Here is a 12,130-nt window from a genome sequence, read left to right on the forward strand (position 1 = left end):
TGCTTTTGCTGTCTACATGTGTCTCCATTGCAGTTAACAGAAAAACCTTTACATTAGTGGTTCTTAAACTTTACCATGTGTCCGAATAAGCTGGTGTAAAAAGAGTAATTTTCTGGCCAAACTCTCAGAGATTCTGATTTTGGATATCCATGGTGATGCCCAGACCTTTAGTGTGGACCACACTTTGAGAGAGGTACCTTGAGCAGCATATGCCTGGGGGGTGTACCTTGATAAAGGGCTTGCCCTATTTCACAGTGATCTTCAGGAGAGAAACCTCTAAAAGTAGTTTAGGTGGTAAGAGTTTTAGAAGAAAAGAGAAAAGTAAGTGAAATTTGTTCTGTAGGGGAAAAAAGGGGCAAAGAGAACTGATGTAGCTTATGAAGAGTTCTTGAGGTCTCCACTGCCAGAAGGTTTGTGGGGTTGACATTGGTTACCTTTTGCTGTTTTTGTGGTTTATTTGCATGTTGGATGAAAGAATGAGGAAAATTTTTTTCTAATATAAAGTTAGTACACTTCAAACTAGCTCTTGGGTTAAAGAGAGCGCAAAGTGAAAGCTGCAGATGATTTAGAACTGAACAACAGTAAGAATAGATCATAGCAGGGTCTAGGGGATGTGGCGAAAGGTGGTACTTGGAGCAATGTTTACAGTCTTGGATGCATTCTTTAGAAAATGAGTTTGAAGGCTTGCAATTCAGAAGGTTGGGGTGGGCAGCGGGATGGTGGTGGGAAACAAAAAAAATTAACCAAAAACTAAAAACCAAGCAAACAGACCACCAGCCCCCTTCCCAATAAACTTAGAAATAAGATACACAGCAGAGTTTGGTGTTTGTTTATTTATTTATTTACTTAATTTATCTTTGGCTGCATTGGGTCTTAGTTGTGGCATACAGGATCTTCATTGAGGCAGGCGGGATCTTTCGTTGTGGCACGGGCTTCTCTCTAGTTGTGGCATGTGGGTTTTCTCTTCTCTAGTTGCGGTGTGCGGGCTCCAGGGCGCGTGAGCTCTGTAGTTGTGGTGTGCAGGGTCCAGAGCGCGTGGGCTCTGTAGTTTGCAGCACGCACGCTCTCTAGTTGAGGCGCACGAGCTCAATAGTTGTGGCACACGGGCTTAGTTGCCCCGCGGCATGTGGGATCTTAGTTCCCTGACCAGGGATTGAACCTGCATCCCCTGCGTTGTAAGGCGGATTCTTTCCCACTGGACCACCAGGGAAGTCCCCAGGGTTTGGCAAAGATGGCAGTTGAACATGTTAGCATTTACACCCTCCTGAAACTCCACTAAGATAGTAAAGAGTTTAAAAATTAAAAAGCATAAACTCAGAAGAACAATGAAAATAAGCTGATGACAACATTTTGGTGAAAGAGTTGTGACTTTTAGCAGAGCTGTGAAAGGTAAATCCTAAGCCACATTGCAGGAAGCTGAGCAGCACCCCCATGTGGCAGAATTCCCAGAAAGGCTTAGGAACTGAAGATTCAGAAACCTCTGGAAGAAGGGGATGCTGGTGGGGTGAAGAACAGGAAAATTGGCTAAAAGTCTTTAAGAAGAACTTAGACTCCCGGTCACTTCCCCACCTCTCTCTTCTCTGGAGCAGTGTAGCAGGAATTTTGAATGTTGGGGAACCGCACTGAATGTTAGGTCCTTCTCTGTCACCCCCTCACCTGCTCCTGGTTCTATCCAGAACCTGCTAATGGACTTGTGCACCTTCTAGGCTGGAGATCAGAACTTTCTTTGGGAGATGTGATCAAGTCAAGTGAAGAGACCAGTGATTCCTCAGTAAAATAGCTCCACATAGAAGTGCCAACTGTGCACGCAGGACTTCTCACCAGCTTTTTGACGCTCCATTTTTAAATATAAGAAAAAAAGCCAAGGATATGAAAAAGGCTGAAGCGGGGGTGGGGGGGGGGAAGCCCTATTGAAACAGACTATGCAGTAAGAAGAAAATTTAGCATCCTAAGGTTACAGAAGATGTTTGCAACTAACCCTGAGACAATAGATGCTGAAAAAAAGGAAAATTCAGAGAACAAAAAAGAACTCTTGAAAACAAAGTTGATATCAGAAATGAGACACTCAGTGTCAGCATTGGAAAATAAAATCAAGGGAATCACCCAGAAAGTATAACAAGAAGAGGTGAAAGTGGTAAAAAGAAGTCCAGGATAGGTGACCTAATAGTTAAGCAGGCAGTAAAGAGAGGAATAGAGACATGGGAGAGGAGGAAGTCATAAAAGAAATGTCAGTACTTCAAGGAGATTTCCCAGAATCGAAGTCTAGGGCTTTGTGCCTTCATCAGCCCGTATTAAGAGGAGGCCCCAAGTATTGGAGTAAGACTACCCTGTCCTCAGGCCTCAGGCGGCAGGAATGAAGTAAGAGCCTCGCTCCCTAGGGGTCCAGACCCCACCACCATCCTGCAGTCTCAGCCTTCCCATTGTTAACAGTCCTGAGACTGTCAGAACATTCTCAGCACGTACTATGTGTTTATCTCAGTCACCACAAGGAAGCCGGAACTCAAGGGTAACCTCCACCTCTTGCAAATGTAATCCTCTACATCTCTGCAATTCCCCTTTTTGTCTTCGTGTGTTACCTTTCTCCAACTCCTGAAAACTTCACTCCACTCTCTGAAGCTGGCGGCCCATTGGTAGTGAAAGTCCCTTCGTGCTCAGCATCCCTGAACATTGCCTTTACCTTCTCGCTGTAATCAAAACCTCATCCCTTGAGGGTGCTGTTTCTTCCCAGGCACCCTCTGAAATGGTGGTTATATTTCTTCCACATTCCTAATATCACATAGCTTGGGTCCTCCTCTTTCTGTGCCAGGTTCAGGCCATTCTCCACCTCTCCCTTTTCGCCAAAACCTCCATCTTTGAATCTTATGTCATCAGGCTGGAACCTCTGGGTCACATGCCCTCGTTCCTTGAAGATGTTAGCTTGTGGCCTGCTGTCACTCTGTTCAACATTAATCTTTTTCTTTTTTTTTGGCCTTACCATGTGGTTTGTGGGATCTTAGTTTCCCCGACCAGGGATTGAACTCAGCCCCATAGCAGTGAAAGCACGGAGTCCTATCCACTGGACCACCAGGGAATTCCCCAGAATCCATTTTAACACGTTTAAGCAGAAAGGGATTTCCTGCCTACCGCTAGGTAGCTTACAGAATTTCCAAAAAGGAAACAAGCTGGGATGCCACATAGATGCCAAGAAAAATGACCAGGGTCAGTACCAAGAGGCTCCAGTGGAAACCCAGCAGCTGCTGGTGCCTGCTACTAGACTGCCACCCCACCCCACTGAAAAGAGAGGCTAGACCTCCAGGAGGTTTGCTACATATTCTGAGAAAAAGCAAGTACACCCACAACCATTTTGGTAGGATACTGACTGTATGGTCTCATGACCTTTATTTCCATCTTCTGAGAAGCTGTACCTGCTCAGTGGAAATTGGTTGTATGTGTACATCTAAGTAGCAAGGGCTTCTGGGAAATAGTTTTTGGATTCTACCTGGGAAAGTGAGATTTATAATGTGGGGAAATCCTAAAATGGGGAAAGGATTTTCAAAATATTTTGGGCAGCTATAAAATAGCAGATAGTCATCACAGGCATAGAAAATGACCGAAATCTCTGAAGAATGCACTATATTCATGGGTAGAGAAGGTCAATATCAAGATTACAATTTTTGCCAAGTGAATTTATACGTTAAAAGCAGTTCCAGGCTTCCCTGGTGGCGCAGTGGTTGAGAGTCTGCCTGCCGATGCAGGGGACACGGGTTCGTGCCCCGGTCCGGGAAGATCCCACATGCTGCGGAGCGGCTGGGCCCGTGAGCCATGGCCGCTGGGCCTGCGCGTCCGGAGCCTGTGCTCCGCAACGGGAGAGGCTACAACAGTGAGAGGCCCTAGTATCGCAAAAAAAAAAGAAAAAAAAAGTTCCAATCAAAATTACTAGGGGGTGTGTGTGTGTGTGTGTGTGTGTGTGTGTGTGTGTGTGTGCGCGCGCGCGCGTGTGCGCACGCACATGCAACCTTACAAATTGATTCTAAAATTTATACAGAAGAGTAAAGGGCAGTAGCTAAGACAATTTTGAAGAAGGTGGGAGATTTTGTGCTACCAGATATTAAATATATTGATCTTCAAAACAACAAAATAAAGCAAAATCCCCCAGAACCTAAGATACACTGTAATATGATTTATATGAATTAAAGCAACAATATACTGTTTAGAAATAAACACATTTTATGCAATATTATACACATGTATACAAAATACAGAATTATAGAGAAATAAAGTGTAGTGTGATCAAGCATCAGTGGCACAGGCTGAGAAAATATACTTCTATTCCTCTCCCCTCCTTCCTCCTTTATTCTCCTCTTACTGCTTCTCTCATTCTGTCCCAGATTCCAGGAACTCAGTCCCAAATGCTGCCTCCCAGTGGTCCAGCACCCCCCGTTTGCTGAAAACAATAGTAGATATTTTGTTTCTAAAATATCTTGAATTAATGATTCTCAAAGTACTTTACAAAATGTGTTCTCTTAACACCCGTATAAGTAGATCAGTACAAATATTTTATGGCTGTCCAGAAAGAAATTATGTGATTTGCTGTAACCTAAATACATTGTTTTAAAAGCTAGCTAATATAGAAAAGAATATATTGCTTAAAGAAAACATTTTGAAACTTTTATTACATGAAGCCCAATTATAAGGCTGGCTCATATATTTCTCATAAATGAATCAGTAATGAATGTTATTTCATTTCTACCAATCTACCTACTAGTTACAATAGATTTGTGGTGTTATAGGAAATTTCGGTTGGTCAGAATTTTCAATTTACACCTTTGCCACCTACTCAAGGACACCTTGGATTTTACTAATGATAAAAATATATACTTTCCCCATGCTGTTTACCATGCAATATTAAAGCACAATGCACTGCAAGTTAGATTTTCTTTTTGTAAAATTTATTTATTTTTGGCTGTGTTGGGTCTTTGTTGCTGTGTGCGTGTTTCTCTAGTTGCCACTCTTCATTGTGGTGCACAGGCTTCTCATTGCGGTGGCTTGTTGCAGAGCACGGGCTCTAGGCACACGGACTTCAGTAGTTGTGACGCACGGGCTTAGTTGCTCCACGGCATGTGGGATCTTCCTGGACCAGGGATCGAACCCATGTCCCCTGCATTGGCAGGCGGATTCTGAACCACTGCACCACCAGGGAAGTCCCCAAGTTAGATTTTCTATCTCAGGTTTGTATAAAAAGAAACTCCAGAGATGGTAAATGATCTTGCTTAAGGGACACAGTGGCTAGAGACAGAACTGAAGCATTTCGATGCCCCCTTTCAGCTCTGATTTTAACTTTCTAAGAAAAAGTCTCAAGTATAGCAGGAGTTTTCAGTGTATCAAGTAATTACTTACATGGGATAGATTATTTTTTTCTTGTTGTTGTTTTGCAGGCAGTCTTAGCAGCTTAGTTGCAATTTGTTCTTCAGTGACTAGTAGCAAATTGGTTAATTATGGAAGGAGTGATGTCCATTAGATTGCAAAAGTGCAAATATTGAGTCTCAAATGTATAGGTAGCAGAAATGTGAAGCCAAATTGTGTCCGTTCCTGAGAGGGAGGTTCTCTTTATAGCCACTGCTGTGCTGGGACAGGGCAGTTTTCTTGTACCTTCTCAGCTCTCTCATTTCCCATAAACAAGATGTCTGATTCTTTTATAAGCAGTTGAGAAGAGGTGTCTACATTATTTCCACTTTTAATCTCTTGATCATATAAAATGGCTTTTAAATTTTTTTAAGTTTTTTTTCTAATTAGAAATACATGTTTTGAGCATTCTAGCCTAGAAGAGTATCTAGGCCTGAATTTCACCACTTTTAATACTTTGGTGAACACACAAACACACACGCACACACAATGAATGTGCATTCTGTAATATGCATATTGTATCATAGACTCCTTTTTTCAGTTAGCAGAATACCATGCACGTGTCCTAGTCGACAAATGATCTATAATGTCATGTTTAATAGCTACATAATATTGCACTGCATGGATTTCTTCACGGAACCAGTCTCTTATTAATGAACATGTAGGATATTTCCATTTTGAATTGCTTTAAATACTTTGATGAACACCTAGTACATACATGGTTGACACAGTCATGATTTATAATTTTTTAGCTGATGTCTACAGTTTTTTTAAATAAAAGAAATAGAACATTTCTCATAAATTAAGGGTTCCTTTGATACTGAGTCCAAGCTCGTCCAGCTTGCTGCACAACAGGCCAATAAATCGGGAGACGAGTTGTTGATGCAAGGAATAATGGCCTTAATGGGAAAGCTAGCAGACCGGGAAGATGGTAGACTAGTGTGACAAAGAACCATCTTCCTTCAGTCAGAATTCGGGCTCCTTTTACACAGAGGAGGGGGAGGGGGGCCCCTGCGATGCCAACCAATGGCCGAGCGGGACCGCTAACGGATGCTCGCTAACAGCCCTGCACTAACAGCCATGTGCCCACCCTGCCCCTATTATACCTTTTGTTCTATTTTGCTGTTTTATTATTTTTCCGGAGCTAATCTATAAATAGTAAATGGCACTGCTTTTCACATTTGAAAAAGTTGACGTCTGTGCTGTTGTCCCAGAGAGGCAGGAGACAGTTATGCCGTGTGCAATCACGTACTCTAATTCTCTCTTCGTCTCTGTGGGTTATTAGTCTATCCCGTTTTTCAGCAACACCGCAACGAAGAGTAGCGCCCGCTCGCCGCAACTAGAGAAAGCCTGTGCACAGTAACAAAGACCCAACGCAGCCAAAAATAAATAAATTAATTAATTAAAAAAATATTAAATTTACTAAAGATAACAGTATTGTTATTATGTAAGAGAATATTCTGAGGAAATATACCCACTGAAGTATTTATGGATAAAGGGCCACAATGTATGCAAATTACTCTTAAATATTTCAGAAAAAAATGATCATCTATCTATCTCTGTCCATCCACCCACCCACCCACGAGAGAGAGAGAGAGAGAGAGAGAGAGAAGGAGGGAGAGAAAGAAAAAGCAAATACTAAAGAAAATGGAGCAAAATGTTAATAGTAGGTGATTGTAGGTAAAAGGTAACAGGTTTTATGTACTATTCTTATTCTTACAAACATTCTATAAATTTGAAATATAAAAAAGTAATTTAAATGTATTTTTGGATATTCAAGGACTAAGTAATTTAACCATCATGTTACAAGAATATGTGTGCTTCAGAAAAATGAGAAAGTAATGTAGAAAAAGTACAGAAGATCTAGGAAATTGGAAATCCAGCACAGGAGAAGGAGAAAGGAAGCCCCAAGAAGGCAACAGTAACCAGTCCAGACTGGAATAGAAGGATAAAGCATTGTGGGAGAGAGAGGTGAAAAACAAACAAACAACAAACAAACAAAAAAGGAACTGATAGGGACTTCCCTGGCAGTCTAGTGGCTAAGACTCTGTGCTTCCACTGCAGGGGGCACGGGTTCATTCCATGCTCGGGGAACTAAGATGCCACATGAGGCATGGCATGGCCAGGAAAAAAATAAAGGAGCTAATAGATTACTTGAAGTGTTTGAGTGTTCAGAAAGAATATTGTTTCACAGATCTGTGAGAGAATTTGGAAAAAAATAATAAGGGGTAATACAAAACAAAGCAAATTACAAAAGAAAAAAAAATCCAGGCAACTGTGAAGTACAGGAAAAGCAAAAAGTTGAGTAAGAAAATGTAGTCATAAATCATAAAACACACCTTGGCTTATTAAGTAACAATATTTACAGTCATGATAAATAAATACTACAGTTTTTTATAACCAAAATTTGTGTTATAATTATATTGGGAGAATGAGGGAGTATAATGAGATGTAAAAAATTACATCCTCAATGAACACAACCAGATAGAACACAACAGATTCTATCTAAAATTAATAACTCTGTGAAGAGCAGTATAAACATATGTGGCAGCTACTGTTGGGTGCCTAAAAACAGCCAATCCCTTTCTTCCTTCTACCCAGATTTTGTTCAGCATTCCCTACTTCCACTGGCCACATGTAGCAGGGGGCATCTCCAAGGAGTAAATGCTGCTTGGTACAAGTTGATCATGCTGGGCCCATACCCCCAGGGCATGGCAATGTGCTGTAATTCTAGCTGATGATTTTTTAATATACGTACGTATGTATGAGTGTGTATACACGTACTTGCTCACAGTTTTTTAAACCCCCAATGGAATTATACTATACACCAGTTCTTCTCAAACTTGAACGTGTTAAAAATGATCCAGAGGGGGCTTCCCTGGTGGCGCAGTGGTTGAGAGTCCGCCTGCCGATGCAGGGGACACGGGTTCATGCCCCGGTCTGGGAAGATCCCACATGCCACGGAGTAGCTAGGCCCGTGAGCCACGGCCGCTGAGCCTGCGCGTCCGGAGCCTATGCTCCACAACGGGAGAGGCCACAACAGTGAGAGGCCCGCGTACCGCAAAAAAAAAAATGATCCAGAGGACGTCGTAAACACATTACCTTGTGCCATCCCCAGAGATTGCCACACTGCAGGGCTTACGGCTCAGTCCTCCCAAGGACCAGTGGACAAACTCACCTGCAGTCCTGCCACCTCAGACCCTCTGAATATGCACGACTCATGTCCCCATGCCTACCATTTCTCTTTCCAATCCTGGGGGAACAATTATCTTCATTCTAGATTTCCCTTCCAACCAGAAAAGCACAAAGCCTGCATTGCATCCTCTCCCCAGTCTAGTTAATGCCCTTAACAAATTTATGCTTTTAACAGCAAATGTCTATTTTTTAAGATATTGTTTTCATGCTAAACTCCCGATTTGCAGTTCTTTTTTTCTTTGTCTTTCTTTCCTTTTTTTTTTTAAGAAAAACACTTATTAACTGCACCCATAAGGAGAGAAAAATCCAGATTTTAGTTTGTGAGATACCTGGCTACTCTCCTGGGAGAGGAAAAACAATTATCATCACTTCTTGATGATTGACAGCAGCAAAACAAAACTAAAAAAACCGCAAATCACAAGCCGCTTTCTTAATCACCCTCCCACATCCACAAGATGCCGCAGTAAGCTCTGATAAGTCATTAGATGAACCTTTGCATCATGTTTTCCGCCTTGTCCTTGACTGATTTACCCTGTTCTTTACAACATATATCCCCCCAGAAAGATGACATGCTCATTCTATTTGATTTTTCTACCTACCCCCAAGCCTAGGTCTGTTATGGAGACATTGAGAAACAAGCTGGCAGAGACCTCCAGGGAACATCAACTGACCCGAACCTAAAACGCTAGCTGTTTCTTAGAGAGAAACCTCAATACTCTTGGATGCAGAAGAGCCCCCAGGTGGTGCTGGCCTCCTTCCTGCTCCTGCTCTTGGGACTGGGGAGCAGGAGAGGAACAGCTTCCATTTATTCCGTGTCTGCTTTAAGCAGGTCCAGGGCAGGTTTATTTTCTCCTCCTTATGAAATCACAATTAAGAGTGCTGATCCTGACTGGTGTGGGCCTGGAGGCGGCCCATCTCCAAGTGTCTCCAGCACCACCTTCTTCCTGCCTGGATTCCTGTAGTTGGTCCCAGGAATGTAATGTGAGCGTCATCTACTCTGCCATCAAGGGCCCTACTTGTGGAGGTAAGCCACTGGTGGGATGGCCGGGCAAGGCCGCCAGACAGGATCCAGTGTCCTCATGTTCACAGCGGGCCCTTTTTGGACCCACACCTTGCTGCATTTCCCTCATCTCAAAGGAAAAGCCCCTCCAGCATCCTCGAACTCGCAGTCCCCTTGGGAGTTTGCTCAGGAAGTTTGTGCCACGCAGGCCTGGGGCGCCATACCTGGGCCTGGGAAAATCACTCCTTGCTTGTCTGTGTCTTAACTTATTCTTGGGCCCTGGGGCTGCTGGGTTGGTTTGTTTTGTGCTAATACAAGGGTAGTTAATTTAAAAAAAACATTGTCTTGTAAAATATCCCCTAGTCTTGATTTGTATGGTTAGTTCCTCTGGGGATTGACTTGTTCCTCTCTTCTCTATTTCCTGTATCCCGGAAGTTTGTCTAGAGGTTTGATTAGGTTCTGGCAAACATTTCTGGCAAAAACTTGTGATGGTGATGTTGTGTCTTTCATACTGCATTTCAGGAGGCACTAAATGCCGAGACTCCCTACTATTAATGACCCTCAGTTTGACCATTTGATTAAGGTGGTGACCACTAGATCTTTCCATTGTAAAAGTACCTTTCTTGTTGAAATCACTATATAATTTATGGCATGATACTTCAGCATCATGGTAATTTCTTATTCCCCAACAACCTTTTGTGTAATCGTTTTAGAATCCATTAATGATTTTTTTCCTGAATCGGTCACTGGGGATTTCAAGAGAGTACTTTTCCGGTTCTATCATTTCTTCTATGTTTATTAGCCAGTATTCCTCTGTAAAGAAAATCTTTTTAGGGAATTGCCTGGCAGTCCAGTACTTAGGACTCCACACTTTCACTGCCATGGCCCAGGTTCATTTCTTGGTAGGGGAACTAAGATCCTGCAAGCCACGCAGTGTGGCCAAAAAAAAAAGATCTTTTTATCCCCTTTTACTCTAAGTATCACTGTGGACTCATGCTTTTTTACAAAATTATCATTCAATGTATTATAATCAATTATAGTTCTTCCTCTTATTATTCTTAAATTATCCCGCATTTGGCCACTGGGAGCCCTTTCAATCTGGCTTTTGTGTCCTCTGGCCATGTCCTAATTAGTCTTTAATCATTTTTGTGTTTTCTGGCTGATAATTCCCATCCCCAGCCCTGAAATCAACCATTTCTCCAAGGAGCCCTGGTTTGGGGAAGATTATTTACAAACTGAGAGCTGGGAGCTACTGTGTTAGCTTGACCATGAATTGTCCAAGGCTGGGATTTGAAATATTTAGTCTAGTTCTTGGCTGTGGGGCTGTTGGACTTTTTTCTGGCTTTCCAACTCACTCTTCACATGGAAACCCAAACTGAATGATAAGTAGATCTCTGTGAACCTGGTGCTGAAAGATGGTGATCAGGAGGCATCAATTGTTGTTTCTCATTTGAACTTGCAGCCATTGTGGTGGTTTTTTGTTTTGTTTTGTTTTGTTTTTAGTATAAGAAAAGTAAATAATCCATGATTGGCTGACATGTCTAACTCATACAGCTATCTTATTCCAAATAATTGACAGAGTGCCTGACATGTTGAAGGCTTTCAATAAGTGCTTTTTTTTTAGATAAAGGATTTTTAAAAATTAATTAATTAATTTATTTTTGGCTGCGTTGGGTCTTCATTGCTGCACGCGGACTTTCTCTAGTTGTGGTGAGTGGGGGCTACTCTTCATTGCGGTGTGCGGGCTTCTCATTGCGGTGGCTTCTCTTGTTGCACAGCACGGGCTCTAGGCTCACGGGCTTCAGTAGTTGTGGCATGAGGACTCAGTAGTTGTGGCTCACGTGCTCTAGAGTACAGGCTTAGTAGTTGTGGCGCATGGGCTTAGTTGCTCCACAGCATGTGGGATCTTCCTGGACCAGTGATCGAACCCGTGTCCCCTGCATTGGCAGGCGGATTCTTAACCACCGCACCACCAGGGAAGTCCCTCTATAAGTGCTTTATGAAGAAATAAGTTACTAAAGCATCTTTGTATAAGTAGTTATTACCCTTATCCTAATTCAAGCTGTAACTTAATGTCACCAGAAGACCAAGCAGTAAATATATAGAGATTCATGAGCTATAAATTGTAAAACAGCCCTCACTACGTATTAAAATACAAATAATATCTACAGATCCTAGTTTGTTTACATATTGAACAAACTGCTCGCACAATGATAGGATTACTATAAGGACATGCAGAAAAGATTATCTTAAAACATTAAGCAGGGACTTCCCTGGTGGCGCAGTCGTTAAGAATCCGCCTGCCAATGTAGGGGACATGGGTTTGAGAGCCCTGGTCCAGGAAGATCCCACATGCTGCGGAGGAACTAAGCCCGTGCACCACAACTACTGAAGCACGCGCGCCCACAGCCTGTGCTCTGCACGAAGAGAAGCCACAGAAATGAGATGCCTGCACACCGCAACGAAGAGTAGCCTCTGCTCACCGCAACTAGAGAGGCTGCGTGCAGCAGTGAAGACCCAACGCAGCCAAAAAAAAAGCAAATGTATCTTAGT

This window comes from Leucopleurus acutus (assembly GCF_964270905.1).
Source record: "Leucopleurus acutus genome assembly, chromosome: 10".
Lineage (NCBI taxonomy): Eukaryota > Metazoa > Chordata > Mammalia > Artiodactyla > Delphinidae > Leucopleurus > Leucopleurus acutus.